The sequence below is a fragment of the Aethalodelphis obliquidens genome, unplaced genomic scaffold (genome assembly GCF_003676395.1).
Source record: "Aethalodelphis obliquidens isolate GAN/ISIS:26980383/991018 unplaced genomic scaffold, ASM367639v1 scaffold7, whole genome shotgun sequence".
Classification (NCBI taxonomy): domain Eukaryota; kingdom Metazoa; phylum Chordata; class Mammalia; order Artiodactyla; family Delphinidae; genus Aethalodelphis; species Aethalodelphis obliquidens.
Window position 1 is genome coordinate 18,607,926 of NW_020837951.1, and position 20,733 is coordinate 18,628,658.

The 20,733-nt window shown below is 41.2% G+C and overlaps 1 long non-coding RNA gene across 4 annotated transcripts in view; it reads right to left on the reverse strand.

The window, feature by feature from the left end:
• Positions 1–537: 537 nt before the first annotated feature.
• The window catches only part of LOC113619769 (uncharacterized), a 202,266-nt gene continuing 182,070 nt past the window's right edge, over positions 538–20,733 (reverse strand). For 2 of the 4 annotated variants that reach the window (XR_003432521.1, XR_003432522.1), the window contains exon 4: positions 734–2,172. This is a non-coding gene — a long non-coding RNA (uncharacterized LOC113619769). Of the gene's footprint in view, positions 635–733; positions 2,173–20,733 lie in introns of those variants that run through there. The other 2 variants (XR_003432523.1, XR_003432524.1) reach the window with 2 other exon arrangements.

Below are 20,733 nucleotides of genomic sequence, written 5' to 3' on the forward strand. Positions count from 1 at the left end.
CTACCCCGCACCCCTCCGGCACAACACTCCACACCACTATTTTTTCAAAGTTTCACGGTGGTTACTGCTGAAGGGCATCCTACAATCATAATAAGAACCACAAAGGCCTGTCCAACTTCAACATTGGTTACTGATCGACTGAGACAGGCACAAAACACACAAGTATATGAAAATTCTTAAAAGAAACCCCAGGCATGCCTGGACCCTCTACACACATAGGGAGTTAATTGGCAATGTGCAATCCAACTGGAGTGGTCACATTAGTTGGTGGATACCATCTTTATCACAGATTCTTAATGGACTGGCATCAAAGCCCATTTTGCCCTGCCCTTTTATTTTTATATGGGAAACCTAAGTTCGGAAGGAGGAAGTGACTTGGGAAAGTCACCCTACAATCTCTTCTGTATTACTGAAATCCCTCCCAGCTTCAAGGCTTAAGTCTTCCCTCCTTTGTACAGATTGCCTTGCATGTCTTCTCCCCCGTGGTCTCAGTGTTCTCGGTTTGGGACTTAATTATATTCATTCACTCACCTTATGCAGAGATGTATTCTTGAGTGCCTACCATGGGCCCGATTCTTGCAGAGACCAACAGGACATATTCCTACCTTCAGGGAGCTCACAGTCTAGATCAGTGCTGTCCAAATGAGATAATGTGAGCCACAAACATCATTTTAAATTTTCAAGTAGATGCATTTAAACAGGCTTAAAAAAAGGGATGAAATTAATTCTAGTCTTTTTATTTGACCAATGTATCCACAATATTTTAATTTCAACATGTAATCATTACACAGTTATGAATAAGACATTTTACAATTTCTTTTTATAACAAGACTCTGTACTGTGTGATTGTTACCTTTCCAGGACATCTCAGTTTGAACCACATTTCAAGTGCTCAACATCCTCATGTCATTAATGGCTACCATATTGGAGACCCCAAATCTAGATGGAAAATAAACAAGTAACTCCATAAATACAGGAGATAGATAGGTATATAAGCTATGGTATATAAGCTATTATATAAGGTATATAAGTATGGGTCTCTAACCTGGTATCGTGTGTGCGCGCACGCGCGCGTGTGTGTGTGTGTTGATATCTGCTTGCAGGTATCTGTGTGTGGTAGAGTTAGGTAAGAGAGGAGAATTTGTTAGAAAAGAGTTCTCAAGGTTTTGTCAATTTGAATAAGGTGTTTATTAAAATATAATTCACTTACCATGAAATTCACCCTTCCCAAGAGTTTCAATATTTAAGCTAAATCATGAAAGGTGATGCCATTATTTAGGTAAGTAGGGGAGGTCATTTCAGGCCAAAGAAGCAGTATTTGCAAAAAGCTTAGGTTTGTGACTAGATACATAGCATGTAATAGAAAATTAACTCATTATTTATTTGGTGATAAAATGGGAGCTTGAAGAATAGCAGGAGATGGGGCTAGATGGAGGCTTTGCACATCTTTTAAGGCATTCGAACTTGGTAACCAAGGCAGTGAAAACCCATTGAAACTGTTTGATTGCAAAAGTGATAAGAACAGATCGGGATGGTGGGAACTGGAGGAGGCAAGCTCAGTGGTGTGGGAGGTTATCTTCTTACAGCTTTATTTATTTTAAGGAAGGGGTTGATACTTAGTCCACCTTATATTTAAAAAAATAGTACATTTCTGTGTTGTCTCAAATAGTGTGGGGACTCCCAAGAGCAATGAGTGTTTATTATGTTTTTTTGGTTCAATGTTCTCGGTCACTTCAATTCCTTTAGCTGTTTTTCAGCTCTCATCTGCACTGTGACCAGAGCAAGAAAGCCTTAATTCATACCATCTTCTGATGACAAAAGACAAGCAAGTTTGCAATTTAATAAATGCGGTCAAAGCTGACCTTTGAGATGAACAGTAAACATCTTGTAGCTTGAAATTTAGTCCTAGGGACTTGCCAAGGACATTGGTTAATACGATACCTTGATTCTTCTGCACATAAAGTCCTGGGCATGCAACTTCAAAATGTGTGTTCAAAGTCTTTCCATAAAAGATAATTGTGGAGTTCTTCCTTCTGAGATGCTAAGACAGTTGAATGATGTCTCATAAAAAGCTGTGACTGGTTGAGCTGGGCCCAACATGTTGGGAGGTAGCTTCTAAAAATGATGAATTACATGAACATTAACTTGGGATCGGCCAGATGGAAGAACTGCCTAAAGGAAGAAATATTGTGAGCAGATCATGGAAAACTTAAACCAGAGTCAAACTCAAGCCCCAGTTTTGATAAATGGCTATACAGCATGTCCCTTGGATACTAAGCCCTGTAAATAAATAAGAACACAACATGCTACCACTCACAGGCCTGTCTAAAGTGCATGTGTGTGCCTCTACTTAACTCTTGTCCTGCCTTATTTGTGAGTTAATGTTTGAAATAATCAGGGGAATTAGCTAAATTGTTTGGGTAATCTCTTGAATAGTTTGGCGCTTGTCATGACTAGTTGAAACCTCACTTAATCTCTGTGTGCTTTCTTAAGACAGCAAGGAAGAGTGTTATTCTCATGCCTGCTTTGGTTTATCACCTTGGGGGGCTTAGACAAGGTGACTTCTCTCCCAGATCAGTTTCCCTGGGAAATAAAACATTCCCACTTTGATATTCCTCTAAGCTCTGAGAATGACCTCCAGATAGCTATGGGCCAGATGATCCAATCATGCTGAGTGAACCCAGATTTTATAATCCAATTGATGAAAACTTCCTTCTTAGTGTAAATGTTTGGATTTCCATAACCTGCTTTAAGACAGTGCTTTGAACTTGCAAGCTTAGACTCTCTCCTAGACAGAGATGACTGTGTATAACTTGGTTTACCATTTACCACCCATTTCTCTTTCTTGAGGGTAACAGTTCCACAGATTTCCTTTGGAGAACCAACTCTGCCATTCTTAGCTATGCATTTTGGGTAGGACTGACTCACCTCCGACTCCAGAGGTAGACTTTGATTGGTGTATGCTAATCTGTGAAGCCCATCTACCAGGCAGCACAGTTGGTTTAGAAAAGGTCATGTGACACCATTTAAGCCAATGAGATGCAAGGAGACATAAGCTGAGAATGAAGCTTCTGGGAGGGAAGCTTTCTCACATTTTAAGGAGCCCTAATGAGAGTGAAGTTCTTCCTGTCCCCACTTATAAATGAACTTGCAGACCTAGAGCGTCTGGCTGCTATCTTATATCCATCTTATATGCTAAGATGGTAACAAACACGTAGAAAGCAGAGTGAAGAAACAGACAGAAAATAGACCTTTGCTCATGATATTGAGCTCTGGCTACAGAAACCCTGGCCTTACCTCTGACTTTTGGATATGTCCATCAGTAAAGTCCCTTAATTATCTAAACAAGTTTGATTATTTCTGTTAAATACAACCAAACTGTCTAATGAGTTCAGTGATGAAAACTACCTCAAACCTGAATATCCTTTCCTACTTACCAAACTCCATTGCCCCAGATATATTTTCTGTTACGAAATCATTTCCATGAACAGATCCCAGACACTTTGCCACGTTTCTTCACATCAAACAGAGCCCTGTTTTTCTTTGTGTATAGAAGGTGATTCTTAGCTAGATAATAAAAAATGTTTCTGCAGTGCCACGACTTATTCCAGATAAACCTGTGTGACTCAAACACAGGCTTAGGCAAAACAGTAGTTTAATTGTCTAGCAATCTACACAAAATAGGACTATTTCTGATCTGAGTATTAGGAGGCTAAATAAGATGATTTAAGATTGTTCCAAAAGATAACTTCCTTGAGACTTTAGTTTATAATCCCATGTAACATCAGATCAGGGTTGCCCGATCCAAAAACTTCACATGTGGCGTTTTGATATTTATAATATGTCTGTTTTGTTTTTTGTTTTTTTTTAATATAATAAGAAAGCATTTCAATCTGTGCTCTGGAGCAGACAGCCTGGGTTTGATTCCCAGCTCTGTCACTTCTGGCAATACAGTCTCATGTGAACTTAGATCTTCTCCCTCTGTACTTCCATTTTCTCCTTTGTAAAATAAAGATAATAGAATTCCCTATCTCAAAGGGTCTTTGGAAGGATTAAATCAATTCTCACTGCAAATCCTTAGAACAGTGCCTGAAACAGTATAAGCACTCAGTCGATAGAATTATTCTTAGTGATATTTTACAAAATACCCAAATTATGTGATGGCTCCTTACCTGAAATGATCTGTTCTGAGTAGCCAAACAGAAGTATGGACACTGTACAAGGCATTATATATGCAATGTATATAGACATTATATATGAAGGCATTACATAGTGACAACAGCCATGTGCCAGAATGTTATGACCCATTTTCCACAAGAAGAAACTGGGTCTTAAAAAGTCCATAGATGGTAAGGGACAGAGACAGGACTAGAGCTCCATTCTCTGAAAGCTTAAACCACACGTGTTCCATTCAGTTGTTTACCTATGACTTGATGGTCTCTGCATTTCTTCTGCTTTGGCATAGACCTGCCTTATTTAGCCTCCTCCCAAGGATGAATCCCCTTCTATCTGTCTCCTTCTCATTCCCCAGAGTCCCACTGACTGCAAAACATGGAGAAAGACTGTTCTTGTTGGGTCAAGTTTCCACACTGGGCGAATCATTTGTTTGCCTCAATCAAGTGGTTACCTAACAAAAATCAGAAGGTGATTCAAAATCAACTAAGGACTCCTCGTTGCCCTCAGAATAAAGTTCATTGATCCATTCAGCCTTTCAACAAAGATGTCCCAATGTTCCCAGCACTGTACTAGTTCCAGTTACTTAGGGAACTTACAAGGCTGCCAAGATTTGCCTTCTGTATGTTTTTCCAACCTCGGCTCTTGCTACATCCACATCCAACTTTACACACCAGGCTTCATCCACTCTTTGCTGTCTCCTGTAATTACCATGCTCTTGCTAATCCCCAGGTCTCTGTATGCTGTTGCCTCTGGCTAAAACGCACCCCAAACCTCACCTCCACTTTGCCTAGCTGACATTTATTTGTCCTTCAGGCCTCAGCTCAGACAGCTCATCTTCTGTGCTCTCTGGCTCCTAAAGGAGATAGAAGCCTTGCTTTGTGGTCCAGCCCTGTTTCTGCACCACCATCCCATCTGCCATAATCTATTGAAATTTCTTGCCTCCTTATGTAATCCTCCACTGGAAGACAGCATTCATAAGAGAGGGATGACAATTTATTCATATCTAAATGCTTAGCACTTAGCATAGTGCTTAATATATAGTGTAAGCACAGTAAATCTTTTTTTTTTTTTGTGGTACGCGGGCCTCTCACTGCCGTGGCCTCTCCCGTTGCGGAGCACAGGCTCCGGACGCGCAGGCCCAGCGGCCATGGCAGCCACTCCGCGGCATGTGGGATCTTCCCGGACCGGGGCACGAACCCGTGTCCCCTGCACTGGCAGGCGGACTCTCAACCACTGCGCCACCAGGAAAGCCCTAAATATTTGATTAATGAAGGAATCGGCTATGTGATCACTGAACCAGTGAAGGTGGGATTGAGAAGAAAGGAAGGAAGATGATATTGAGAGTCACCATCTATCTACCTCTAGTCACAGAAGCCAGGGGAAGTCTAAAAGATAACAAGTTTCAAGGGATCCCAGTTATCAATTCATTTAAACTGAATCCCTGTTGCTTGAGTGCCTGACTTCCCAACACCATAATTCTCTCGTCTATAACTTCCTAAGAAATCACGTGCTCAATCGCAAACTCAAGCAAAAGACTTGGCTTAGGGTGTCCTTTACAGGGAAAGTACTCTGTCTCTCTGACCAAATTCCACACCAGTGAAGGAAGTGGAAGTGTGAGGGAAGTAGTCCTCAGGGGAGATGAATTAGAAGAATGAGTAAAGTTTTCCCAAATTACCATAAGCTGTGTAATATTTTTTAAGGTCTTTGTTGGAAACAACACCTCTCGAAACTAATTGCTTTAGGAGAGTCACACATCCAAAAGCAAACCCAACTCTACCTATATCACAAAATGTCATTGTCTTTTGGCTTTAGCGAATTACATCAACAAAATTTAATTGAGCATTTATTATATACCCAAGAGAGAGGGATGAATAGGCCGAGCATAGAAGATATTTAGGACAGTAAAAAATACTCTGTATGATCATATAATGATGGCTACCTATCATTACAAATTTGTCTCAACCCATAGAACGTACAAGCCCAAGAGTGAACCCTAACGTAAACTATGGACTTTGGGTGATTATTTTGTGTTGATGCAGCGTCATCAGTTGTAATAAATGTACCACTGTGATGGGAGATGTTGATGATAGAGGAGGCTATACATGTATGGTGTCAGGGAGTATATGGGAACTCTCTGTACCTTCCTCTTTTCTTTAAATTTATTTATTTATTTTTGGCTACATTGAGTCTTTGCTGCTGCGCACGGGCTTTCTCTAATTGCTGCAAGCGGGGGCTACTCTTCGTTGCGGTGTGCAGGTTTCTCTCGTTGTGGAGCATGGACTCTAGCTGTGCAGGCTTCAGTAGTTGTGGCGTGTGGGCTCAGTAGTTGTGGCTCGCAGGCTCTAGAGCGCAGGCTTAGTAGTTGTGGCACACGGGCTTAGCTGCTCCGTGGCATGTGGAATCTTCCGGAACCAGGGCTCAAACCCACGTCCCCTGCATTGGCAGGCGGATTCTTAACCACTGCGCCAACAGGGAGGTCCCTGTACCTTCTTCTTAATTTAAATGGCTCTAACAAAATAAAGTCTTAATATTTAAAAACTACCCAAATTCATGAATTCTGCCAAAAATTTACAGGAGGATAGCTCTGTATGGGAAAGGATCGTGTCTTTTCTTTTTCTCTGCTGTAATTTCAGCTCCCAGCACTGTATATGCCACAGGGCAGGCACTCTGCACATCTTCCTTGAATAAGTAGGAAATTATTCATTACTTCATGGTCTTTGTTTTCATCCCAGCCAATGCCATGGCCTCACTCACTTGTAATATACAGTGTCTGCAGTGTCTCATCATGGGAGTTAGGCAGGTCAAAATTTTATTAAAAAAAACAACACAGGGCTTCCCTGGTGGCGCAGTGGTTGAGAGTCCACCTGCCGATGCAGGGGACACGGGTTCGTGCCCCGGTCCGGGAAGATCCCACATGCCGCGGAGCGGCTGGGCCCGTGAGCCATGGCCGCTGAGCCTGCGCGTCCGGAGCCTGCTGCTCCGCAACGGGAGAGGCCACAACAGTGAGAGGCCCGTGTACCGCAAAAAAAAAAAAAACACACACACACACAAAAAAAAAAAAACACAAAAAAACAACTCATGGGAGTACTTAAAAGTGAATTTTAGAGGAAAATGAAAAGAAAAACAATAGAAGATCTCACTTGTGTCTCTACATTGAGAACATCGGATCAAGGAAACTTCTCAAATTTTGAAAAAATTCTATAATTCTAGAAAGCTATAGGGTTGGAGACATCTGGAGAAGTGTCTGAATCTTGTTCTTTTCCACTGAAAATGTAGAACGTAGGTGCATGTCTTTCTGTACATATAGCCGTAGTAAAGTTTTTTGTTTTTATTTTTAGTTATTAAGAGGGAGGAAAGGAGGACAGAAGGAAGGGCATGGTTTTTATTCCCCAAATGCAAAACATGCTTTATTTTGCTCCCAAAGCTCTAGTGAGTCCAAAGTTACCATTGAGGGAATGTGTCTGTCAGAAATTCCTTCAGCCAAGTCCAAGCCTGGAAATTCAGCCGCCTCCATTCCTTCAGGGACTCACAAAGCCCCACTATTTCAGCAACGTGTCCTTCCACGAACAGGCAGGCCTGTTCCTACCATTTTCTAAGAAAAGCTGCTCTTTGAAACTAGAGACTGAAGAGTAGCCTCTGCCCTCATATCATAAAACTAACCTCTCAGTCCTGACAAGGGAGGACAGGGTTTTATGGGCAGATGAATAATGAAATTGCTTTACCTACCCAGAACGGTAACTGTCTGCTCAACTGGTGAACGGAGAAGCCTGCTGACATGGAGACTCCAGAGAGACATGTTTTAATCCCAGCCAGTCTTTCTAGTTTACGAAAGTGTTTCCAACCAATTCTCCCCCTCAGAGGGCACAGGCACAGACATAAGAGATAAATCCTTGTTGCAAGGAGGGAGAGAGCGAAAACAGTTCACATCCTTTGGGATGTACCCTGGGGTATCCTGATGATACTGGAAGATGTACCTTCCTTCTGTCTTCCAGCAACGGATCTGGAGCATTAACATGGATTCAGTTGTATCACATGTTGTTGCACCCTGTGCTGGATACTCCACACGTGCCAACTTATTTACACTCATTAGAAACCTACTAGAGCGATATCTTCCACCCCATTTGACAGGACATTGAAACCCAGGGAGGAACTTTTCATAGTCATGGAGTAAGTCAGTGGTAGAGCTCGCATCTGGACCAAGATCCATCTGGCTTCAAAACCCCCGCCCTTCCCAACACACATTACTGCAAGGAGCACGTCAAATGGGAAGCAAGAGGCTGAACCTAGCGTTAGAATCTATAATGTTAGTGGCAAGATCGGGAGAACAGGAATTAGAAACATAGGTCCCAGTCCTGGCTCTGCCACTAACATACCTGGGGCCAGTGCTGAATTTCCCTGGGCCTCAGATTCCTACTGTGAAACAAGTGAAGGTTGGGTTGGCATGAAGTCTTTTGACTTCAGGGCTTGGCTTCTGTTATGTAGTTAATAAACAGCAGTCTTCTTGGAGGAGGGCATATTTCTTATTCATTTCTACTCACGTTCTTCTGTAGTACAGGGCGTGGCGCAGTGTTAGAACCCAGTGAGTGTGTATTCAGATAATGAATGAGCAATTCAATATTCTTCCAAGGAGTCTTTGCTGCCAACACGTGTTTCTTATCACCTATAGTGAGGAGTTCAAATTCTCAAGGCAAACCTGAAAACCACTTCATGATTTAGGCCACATCTGCCTCTTCAATCTCATCCTGGCCATGCCTCTGAACCAGCCCTGTGCTCCAGACAAACCCATCTATTTGCAATTACCGAACACATAATGCAATTTCCTCCCTCCTCTTCTTTTTCCTCTGGACCTATGGCTCCCTCCATCTGCACTTCCTTCACCTTAACCACACCTTAGCTCTTGCTCACCTGACAAAAGCCTTCTCACCTTGGGGGGCTCCCACCAAGCTTCCTCTCCTCCTGTAAACATTTTCTGAATGTTTCCTATCCTCTCATGAAACTAACTCTACCCTCTCCCCACCCAGGGATTCCCCTGGGCTCCCTATTACCAATAACACTTCAATTCTCTTATTTTTTAAAGTAATACTTTCCCCCCATGTGACTACGAGCTTCTTTACAGCAATAGCCATATACTAATTTTCTTTGTATCCAGAGACCAGCACAGGATTCAAAATGCAGTAAGTACTCATAAAAAGGACCCAACTCATTCGCTTATAAGTAGTTAGTGGCAACATATCAGGGACTATTCAGGGGCTGGGGAAACAAGGGCGATCCAAACCAGGCACGTGCCTTGTCTTGACGTAGTGGTCAACTGATCACTCAAAAATGCTCAGTTAGGGCTTCCTTGGTGGCGCAGCGGTTGACAGTCTGCCTGCTGATGCAGGGGACGCAGGTTTGTGCCCCGGTCCGGGAGGATCCCACATGCCGCGGAGCGGCTGGGCCCGTAAGCCATGGCTGCTGAGCCTGCGCGTCCGGAGCCTGTGCTCCGCAACGGGAGAGGCCACAACAGTGAGAGGCCCGCGTACCACACACACACACACAAAATGCTCAGTTAGAATTATTACAGGTACAAAAAAGAAGAGATGGAGGCCCTTAAGAGAGGCTTTGACCCAGTGAGGGAAGACAGTAAGGCAAACCTCCCCAGAGAAAGTAACATGTGAAGTACAAGTAAGAGTCATCAGGAAGGTAGGGGATCAGAGAGGGGATAAATGAGTAAGTTTTCCAGGTGCCCAGGGGAGTGTGGTTTTTCCTAATAGACCCTGAGGTTCTGAGGCTCAATTTCTCCATCACCACTAGGGATCAATCCTTATCTCAGTGTGTGTGTGTGTGTGTGTGTTTTTAAATAAATTTATTTATTTTTGGTTGCATTGGGTCTTTGTTGCTGCACACAGGGTTTCTATAGTTGCGTCGAGCGGGGGGCTACTCTGTTGTGGTGAGCAGACTTCTCACTGCAGTGACTTCTTTTGTTTCAGAGCAGGGGCTCTAGGCACGCAAGCTTCAGTAGTTGTGGCTCACGGGCTCTAGAGTGCAGGCTCAGTAGTTGTGGCGCATGGGCTTAGTTGCTCCGCAGCATGTGGGATCCTCCCCAGCCAGGGCTTGAACCCATGTCCCCTGCATTGGCAGGCAGCCTCTTAACCACTGCACCACCAGGGAAGTCCCTCCAAGTGTGGTTTTTGAGGATAAATGAGGAAATGTACTTTACGTACTACTCACAGCCATTGGCGTAAAGTTTCTGCTTTACAAATGCAATGGCCCTAATCATTCTCTCAGTAATGGCAGGAGAAAGAACACGTGGCTACTTGATAGAATACCCCAAGGCACTGACTCACACTAAAACATAACAAACTCAATCCTCCCTCCAAGTTATGGGGAGAGTTGGCCTCTTTCTGAATACTCTCTCTAGATTTATTGTGTTTATTTGTCTGTTTACTTTATCAGCTTCAGATTCAGGAGGTCTAGATGTTAGTCTTCAGTTCTCCCACTGACTTACAGATAAGCTCAGAAGTTAAACCTGATGATTGATAATGTTTTTTTATATGAACTTCTCTTTTTCCTTCTTTCTTTTCTTTCCTGCCTCCTTCTCCCTTCCCTCCTTTCTTTCTCCCCTCCTTCCTTCCTTCACTCTTTCTGTCCCTCATTAGTTACTCTTGAGTACTGCGTTCAGCCATACCTACCAGGGGCCAGTTGCTGGGTTAGGTACTGGGAATACAGGAATGACCAAGGCAGTCATGTCCTAGCTTTCATCTGAGCTCACAGATGTGAAACATAGCTATGGAATGGCAGTTGGAATAACCACAGTGAAAAAGACTGGGTTACTATGGAAACATGTGACAGGAATCTAACCTAGTCTGGGAGGTCAGAGAAGTTATGATCCGACTACACCCTAAGGATGAGTAGAAGTTATCCAGGAGTAGGATTGGGGGCAAACCTTTCTAGGACGAGGGAATAGCATTTTCAAAGACCTCGAGGATTAGAGGGACTAAAAGATGGTGGTCAGCCTGGCTGGAGAAGATAAGAGTACCCCAGAAAGAGGCTAGAGAGAAGCCAGGGACTTGTTTATGCCAGATGGAGTCGGTCACATTAGGCAATTTGAACTCTATCCCAAGAGCAATGGGAGTGGCACCTATGGAGGTCCTTCCATCTCCCCCCTTAAACTATGCTTTTATTTCTCTAAACCCCTAGCAATAACTCATGGAAACCATTTCCTTCTTTTTCCTCTCCTCCTCCACTAGTACCTAGAGGGATCATCCCTACATTTCCCCCCTAGGCTCCATCAGCAGGGCATGATTGTAAGGCATCCCAGCTTGGAGAGTTGCTTTTGGATCCTAGGGTTACAGCTGATGCTGCCCACCTCCTCACTGGCCCAAATAGGAATCAACCAGGAATTACTGGGTGAAGCCCATTCACTAGCTGTGCCCCAGCAATTCATTCACAGCGACAGGACTGACCCCGCCCCCCCGCCCCGCCTCCAAAAGCAATCGTGCCTGCTCATTGAAGAATAACTGAGTCAATGGGCCCATTCATGGGCCTGTCCTTGCATCTCAGCTCTCCATTTCTCCGGAGATATATGGCAGGATATCCATATATGCAGCAGTCAGTGGAAAGCCATGGAATGGGTGGGGTGGGTGGAAAATATCTTTTTCTTTACTAATTTATGGAAAGCAAATATTGCAGTTCTCCTCCCTCGTGATGCTAAATGTAACAGATCGTCCTTTTTCAACTTGCATTGATTTTTTTTCATAAAGAAGGAATAGCAAAAACACACGAGACAGGCACATCTGCTACAATCATTGAGTATTGATTCAAAGCCCGATTCTTTCTAGCTAGACCCAAAAACCACCTATGCGAAGGACGGCCGGCACGAAGTCTCAACTCAGAACCGAATATTAACAAGGACATGTTCATGGTCAGCACGTTCCTCCCAAGGCTCTAAGTCCCCGTCCCCAAAGTATATTCCTTTTCCTCTTCTTCCTGCATGGTGAGCCCGTTTCCTTGTGTACTCAAGTCTCAACTCCTTCCAGACACGATAGTGCTACGTGGTATTAAGGAGATCAAAATTCAGTTTTAGTAAAGATTACTAACTTGAGTTCATTCCAGGATTTCTCTGTCTCAATATTATTGACAAGTTGGCCCAAGTAAGTGTGGTGGGACCACCCTGTGCCTTGCAGGACATTTAGTGGCATCTCTGTCCTCTTCCCAGTAAACGAAACTATCATCCCTCAGCAGCTGTGACAACTAGAAATGTCTCCAAACATTCTAAATATCTTCTGGGAGACAAACTTGCCCCAGGTTGAAAACCACAGATCTATTCTTAGTCTGAAAGTGGTAGAATCATCTTCTCACACCTCCAGTATAGTGGAGAACACAGTTCTACGTCACACTGCTGAAACATTGATCACTGTTCCCTCGAGTTCCAGCTTTCTAATGAAATCCAGTAGTCTTATATTCTCTTCGATCTCTCTTCTACATCAGAGACTTTTTGGGTTTTTGTTTGTGTGTCTTAGGCATCCTCTTTTAGATTCTTTCTGACTTGGGAAGCAATATTGCACAGTGGTTAAGGCATGATAGACTTTTGGGGGGACCTTTATTTTTTTTATTAATTAATTTTTATTGGAGTATAGTCGATTTACAGTGCTGTGTTAGTTTCAGGTGTACAGCAAAGTGAATCTGTTATACATATATCCACTCTTTTTTAGATTCTATTCCATATAGGTCATTACAGAGTAGTGAGTAGAGTTCCCTGTGCTATATAGTAGGTTCTTATTAGTTACCTATTTTATGTATAGTAATGTGTATATGTCAGTCCCAATCTCCCAATTTATCCCTCCTCCCCTTTCCCCCCCTTGGTAACCATAAGTTTGTTTTCTACATCTGTGACTCTGTTTCTGTTTTGTAAATAGGTTCATTTGTATCATTTTTTGGATTCCACATGTAAGCAATATCATGTATTTGTCTTTCTGTGTCTGACTTACTTCACTCAGTATGACAATCTCTAGGTCCATCGATATCACTACAAATGGCATTCTTTTTTCTGGCTGAGTAGTATTCCATTGTATATATACTTAGACTTTGAAGTTACAAGGAAAGTAAGTTTGAATCTAACCTCTGCAATTTAATGGCTATAAGACCTATAGCAAGCGATTTAACATCCCCAAGTTTTCCTCAGTAACATGAGGGAAAGAATGTTTACCTTTTAATATTGTGTCAAGAATTATATAATATGATGCAGGTAAAGCACTCTTCAGAGGCTGGAATGTAGTAACTACTTCATAAATCGAAGCTGTCACTTGCTAGTCATTATTATTCATCTCTACTGTTTAGATGCCTCCCCCCTCCAACGTTCTCAAGTTTGTTCTTCCTTCCCTGCTTATCGTTCTTTCTGTATTCACATGTTCTCTTAAAGTCAATCCATCTCTAAATTAAGATCATGCAAAAAGTTGCTCTATCATTAACATTCCCCCTGAAGTCTAACCCTCTGCTTCTAAGTCTAGAAAACAGCTCTACTTGCATGTCATGGGATTATATCCAAAGCAGAATGTCAAAAAGCAAACAAGCTCAGATGTATCAGGGATGAATTAAAAGATCACTAAGCGGAAGGCAGAAGCATGAACCGTTTAAATGACTCAAATGAGGCCATGGCCCTCAACAAAACAAAACAGATATCAAATCCCTTGAGGGGCAAAGTCAAGATTTAATATGATCAGAACGATTTTAGAGATACGTTAACAAACTGTGGGGAGTCTAGATTAAGGAATTCGGATTGAAGAAAAATCTGATGAGGAATCATCAACCCAGCCAACCAACAAACATTCACTATTAAAGACTAATTTCATCTACATGTTTAAATTGCCTACAATATGGTGTAGCAAGCAAAGTGCTGTCTGTATCCCACAGTGGACAGACTTGTCAGGGAAGCTAAGTTTAACTGGTATCATTTAAGGACAAGTTAAAGGATGACAAATGTTAGAAATTACTGAGATCCTTCAACTGGAAAAAGAGAAATTTAAAAGAGATATGGCCATTGTAGCAAAAAGAGTCTCATGCATTCAAGTATTGAAACTGGTTTAATGTGGTGTTAAAAGGCAGAACTAATAACAATGAGCAGAAATATCAGGGAATTGATTTCTGCTGCTTGACAAACAGGATACTTGACAAACAAGACACAAAGGATACTCTTACGGCAATGGGAGAGTTCAGCTAGAATGTGTTGTTTAAGGTTAGTTCTTTCCCAGACATCAGAGTTTAATGAGAGACTAACAAAGTCTTAATCGCAAATATCTTCTTAACATCTGCTTGAGAGATAGGCAGTGGGGTCATGGTTAATAGAGGAGACTTTTGAGTTGGTGAGATTTTTGCTGGAAGCTGGACTCTGCCACTCTCTAGTCATATGGTATTGGTTAAAGTGCTTCTCCTAGCTTAGCCCCAGTTTCCTAAACTGTAATAAGAGACTACGATACCTACCGCCTTGGGATGGTTAACAACAAGATTCAATTAGTTCATGTTCATAAAGCACTTAGCATGGTATGTGGAATGAAGCAAATGCTCTGTCATTGATACTAGTTATTTTAATTATATTAGAGGGGAATCTTGCACAGGGTAGGGTTGGGCTAGGAAAATAGGTGGAATTCAACTATAGTGAGCTTTGTGCCCTCTAGTTACCCTCCTGCAAACAATAAAAGTATAGCCAAGACGTTGAAAGGTCAGCACTCCAAGTGCATGGCAGGAGGGAAGCATCTTATTTTTTTTCCCCGTTGCTCGTCCAGACGTATCCTGGATGCTAGTTCTTCTCTAGATGTAATATTGAATTGGCTCCATGGTTTGTCTGGTTGCTCTCCAATAAAAACACCCCCTGGACAGACTCAGTTCAGTGATTAGTATGTTCAGTCCTATGGAATTATCACAATTTTAACTTCCTTTGCAGTTTAAGGTTCTTCCTACCCCAGGTCAGGTCTACATCAGGTTTGGTGCTCACAGTTGCCTTTCTTTCTTTTTTCTCCACCCCCTCATGAGGATGCCTCTGGCTCCTCCAGGATTGAAGTGAAAGACTGAGGAGAAGCAAAGGCCAGGAAAAGTCCTTCTTCATCAGTGCTGATGTAATCTGACATTGATTTCCTTTGGGCATCATAGTGGGTAAATACAGAGACTAGGTTCAGTGAATGTTCAAAGCCAATCCCTTCTTGTGACATATTTGTGAGTTCTTTATAGGTGGTCCACCATTGCTTCTGGATATCTCAGATTCAGTTCCCTGCAAGGGGGGCATTTACAGCTTCCTCTCTGGCTTCTGATAGTCTCAATGAGCCTCTCTTTATTGGGGTCCCAATACCCATTCAGGAGTCCTTTTTGGGAAAAATATTTTTCAGGATGACTCCCAGCCCCTGGGACCATCTGGTCCATTAGAAGCATATATTATTTGCTCCAGTGAACTCTGGGAGAGTGGGTCATTTCCAATAAAACTGTCCTTCTTCATCTATCACCAGAACAGATACCAGACACAGTTTCTTTCCATTAGGCTTTAACAAGCAAGAGTCCATTATCAGATGGACTACAGATTCCAGTCTCCTTAAAATTTCAATCATTCAGCTTGAAGTGAGGTAGAACAAGCTCTTGTCCCGCACCATGTGCAAAAGACTACATCTCTAACAACTTTTTCCCATTAAAATGCTTCTCACTTTTTAAATCTTCTCTTCACTCACTTTTATACTTTTATATTGGGCTAATGGTTCCATAACCTTTGACCTCAGCCTTTATAAGTTCTGCTTGTGTCATCTAACACCACACTAGCATCTAGAAGTAGTTAGCACTATACTGTATATTCTGAAACTAACTCACAGAAGGTCCCATTTTAACATCTCATTACGGAAAGCAACCTTCCAAAATACCAAAGTTACGACTGTATTGAAGTCTTATAGTGACCCCTGAAGTTGTGTGACAAGGCTGCACCATCAGGGGGACAGAATCCCAGCATTCCCATCCTTTTTGGTCAGAAAGGAGAGCTGAGTAGAAAGTGTGTGAAGAGGTCTTTCCAGCCTGTGAGCCTGTTGCCAAAGCAGTGTGAGGGCCTAAGGATCTTGGAACGTCATCTTTTCTTTCTTTGTATCTGCAGACAAAATCTCTTCTAATACTTTTTTCTTTCTCAAACTCATAACATATCAGAAGGAAAACCACACAAGGCAGGACCACAGGCCAGTGTAGGCTGCTAAAGTGTCCCTTGACACTGACAACAGATTTCTTGATCAGAATGTCTACTGTTCCTTTCTCCAGAGCTTAGGAAAGGGAGTATAGTGTAGCAGAGAGCAGAGGCTCTTTAAAGTCAGGGAAGCCATGGAGAACGAACTTATGGTTACCAGGGGGGAAAGGGGAGGGAGAGGGATAGATTGGGAATTTGGGATTGACATATACACTGCTAATATATTTAAAATAGATTACCAACGAGGACCGACTGTATAGCACAGGGAACTCTGTTCAATATTCTGTAATAACCTAAATGGGAAAGAATTTGAAAATGAATAGATACATGTATATATATAACTGTATCACTTTGCTGTATACCTGAAACTAATACAACATTGTTAATCAACTATACTCCAATATAAAATGAAAATTAAAAAATAAAGTTAGGGAATGTTCATGTATGCTTAACATTTATGTATGCATTATTCATTCATCTATTCTGTTCACACATATTTATTAAGTACCACTATATGCCAAGCACTCTGCCAGATTCTGAAGGATGGTGAATAAACATAAGAAAACACAACACACAATCTAAATCCTTCACAGAGCATACGTACACTCATCAGGGTAACAGATCTCAGAGTCCAGAGTCCAATGATAGAACTCTGGAAAGAGAAATATTCGTTACAGATTTCAGAAGATAGAAGCAGATTCCACCAAATGTGAGTCCTGAAGACTTCTCTGATGACCTTTGAAAGGGTTAAATATGTAAGAAACTGTTGTATTTTGAATGCAAAGGGCATATTAATATCAGATGCAATAAGAGGTCTGTAGAATATGAGAGTTGTTACGCTCTGCAGAACTCACGGTGGGAACACTTATTTCCTACAACATTCTCCTTTACTACTGATTATGGCTTATTATTATATTGAGTTGTCCAAAGGCATAGTACATGTTTCCCAATTTCCAATCATCGTATCTTTATTCTTTTTCCTTCTTAGCGTTCATAGATTTTCATTCAACCTAACTCTGATTGGCATTCTACTGTTTCATTAGAATGTATTCTTTGATGAAGAAAAAAAAGGCACAGATAAATACAATTTTTAATCAATTCTTATTGGAGTATAGTTGCTTTACAATGGTGTGTTAGTTTCTGCTGTACAGCAAAGTGAACCAGCTATACATATACATATATCTCCTCTGTTTTAGATTTCCTTCCCATTTAGGTCTCACCATAGAGCACTGAGTAGAGTTCCCTGTGCTATACAGTAGGTTCTCATTAGTTATCTGTTTTATACATAGTAGTGTATATATGTCAATCCCACTCTTCCAGCTCATGCCACCTCCCCTTCCCCCCTTAGTATCCATAAGTTTGTTCTTTACATCTGATAAATACATTTTTAAAACCAGTCATTACCTATGTCACTGCTCAGTGAAATTACGGTCCAATATAGGCCATTTAAAATATAAAGGATTATTTTCAGTTTTCTTGAATTTAACAGAAAATAGAACCCAACCCGAAACTAAAGGAGTTACTGAAATTTAAATTAAAATTTTCTTATAAAAGTAGATCTCACTTAACTGAATCACTCTGCTGTACACTTGAAACTAACACAACATTGTAAATCAAATATACTCCAATATAAAATAAAAATTATATTAAAAAATTTAAAAATAGACCTCACTTATTAAAACCCCCTCTAAAGTTAAAGAGGGGAAATTTTATTTAAAACATTGTAATTGGAGACGTATTTTAAAATTCTATGCTTCCACCCTAAATAGTATCTCTTGAATCCTCGCTTTCCCCATTTCCTGATTTTAAATATTACTTTTCATTGTCAAGTTTTATAATATTTTAATACTAGGTAACAAGAACACTCAGAGTCATTAATATTGGTTATATATTTAAATGGATTTAAAGTTCACCATCAATCCGTTTCACTATGACTTCTCTACTCCTAAGTTTTTAAATTTCATCTCTTCATTGGGTGCATTTCTGTGTCTAGTCTCTGTTCCTTAATTCCAAGGATGATTTATGCATGCTGTATGTTGAATTTCTGCATGTTTCAGGATGTAGATCTATTACCTTAATATTCTAAGGACAAACTCAGCTGGATATAAAATTAATGAGTCCAATTTCCTTCCCTCCAAACTTTATGGACACTGTTCCACTATTTTCTGAGTGTTTGCTGTGGAAAAGCATAAGGCAAGTCTGAACGTTTTCCTTCTATATTATTTCTATTATTATTATCAGTAGTATAATAGTATTGGAATATAATAAATTTACTACGATCTGTGCTCATCATTCTATATAAAAATTTTGGGCAGGATACACTGATGTTTCTTTCCATTAAAGCATTTTTTATTTTATAAAATATCTTCTTATGTGTTGTTTTTTTTTTTTTCAAGGAGAACGTTGTCCTTGACTATGCTTTCAGTTAAGTTTATTCTACTTTGGGAAATTTGCATGTGACTTTAACCTCAGTGACACTTTACATTTTTCTTCAGTTATTTCTTGAGCTCTTCTCACCTTCTATTATGATTTAACTTTTTACTAAAATCCTTGCTTTTCAGCTTATAGCTCATTTTTTTATGCAAATGAACTATCAAGGTAACTAATTTCCTTGAAACCTTTAGGAACTAAAAAACTATTTGCTTGAACTCTTCCCCCAGGGATATATTTTCTTTTTTTCCCCATGTCTTTGACTATTAAGTATCTAAGCATAGATTTTTATGCTTATTTCTTGCTGATAATTTTTTGAATGTGACAGAATATTGGCTGAACCATTATCGTGCATGGTGAGGGGTGCAGAAGTAAAAGATGGGAAAGTCAGTGAAGGCGGCAGGATTCTTATTTTGTTGGTTTTCCAGAACACTTTCACCAGATTTAACATTTCCATTGCTGGAAATGGAAATGTTTCCTTCGGTTTTAGGTATTTGGGCGATCAGGTAGGCTCCCATTTAAACTCTGTATGTCACAGGCCTTCTGACTTGCGATCTGGTGATCATCGTATTCATTCCTCCCTTCAGATCCTCTTTCTCAGAGATGGAGTGTCAAGACTAGATGGGGAAGGAGGATTTGGTGGGCTAAATCGTAAACAATTCCAAATGCCAGTGCACAGAGCCTGCCTCTAAGCCAGTGGTTTCACATAGCATCATCTCTCTTCTTCCTGGGCTGCCCACAATCTTAGAGTCTCCTGCTTAATCAAAGGATCACAGAATAGTCTTTTCAGGACTGTGACACTTCTAGGGAAATCTGCACCCGGTTCCAGGTTTGAGAAGTCACACATGTTCTGGGCATCCACCCCCTTGCCACAGACCAGATTGCACAAATAAGAATATTATCAAAGTTTGTGGTTTGGGGTCATAACTATTTCCACTTTCACTGAAGACAAAGTAGGTTTTATCTCTCCTTCTGCTTTTCTTTCTTTTTCTTGTTATCATTTTCATTAGATTTAAAGGAAGGATTTCCCAATCTTTACATTAACCTTTAAACCACAATCTCTTCTTTGAATGCTCAACGGAACCCATTCTAAGAAGGAACATTTTTAAGCTTATTTATTTCTGATAATTTTTTGAACGTGAGAAAGTCTGTGCTGAACAATATCATGCATGGTGAGGGAAACTTGTGTTAGGGAGGCTCCTCTGTGCCCTTATAACTTCCACTGCTCTGCTTCCAACTAGAGAAAAGCCAGGGTGAGTATGAGAGGGAGGGATGGTAGCTGCCCTTGTGATGAGAAGAGGGTAGATGGAAACTTGAACTTGCCAGTGTGGTTCTTGAGAAACAAGTGCCCTGGTGCACATCTTCATCCTCCTATGAATCTTTATATTTACTCAGCCTCCTTCCATGAAAGTAATCATTTGGAAAAGACATATTTCCCCCTGTGTTTACAATAAGACTCATAAAAGGAAAAAATTGACCTAGAGTTAGTTCATCATGCCCTTCTCCTCTGTGCTAGTTCTGTACTTTGGACAAACTCCACTATCAGATCACTTAGAAACTACATCTCTTCTGCTCCTACAGGACCCCTCTAATGCCCAGCACCAGGCAGAGCGCTCAGTACCACTTAAACAGTGGGCAGTCAAGCAGTGCAATTCAGGAAACCCACTGTGCAAGGTCAATCCCACCTTTTCAAAGCTAAAGCCCATTTTTTCCAAACCTCTTTCTCACTCCCTACAACTTCCCCAAACAGGATCCCCGTTTCCGGAGATAACCAGGGCAGTAGAATCTGGTTAGCTCATTCCCACAAGCAGAACCATGTGAAACAGACACAGTGAAATGGTTTCCTTCCACCTGCAGTTTAAAGCCTTTTTTTTCCATTTTTGCTTTGGACTCAACGGTCCAACCTTGCCCAGGCCTGAAGCAATACTGAAAAATTGAATGAA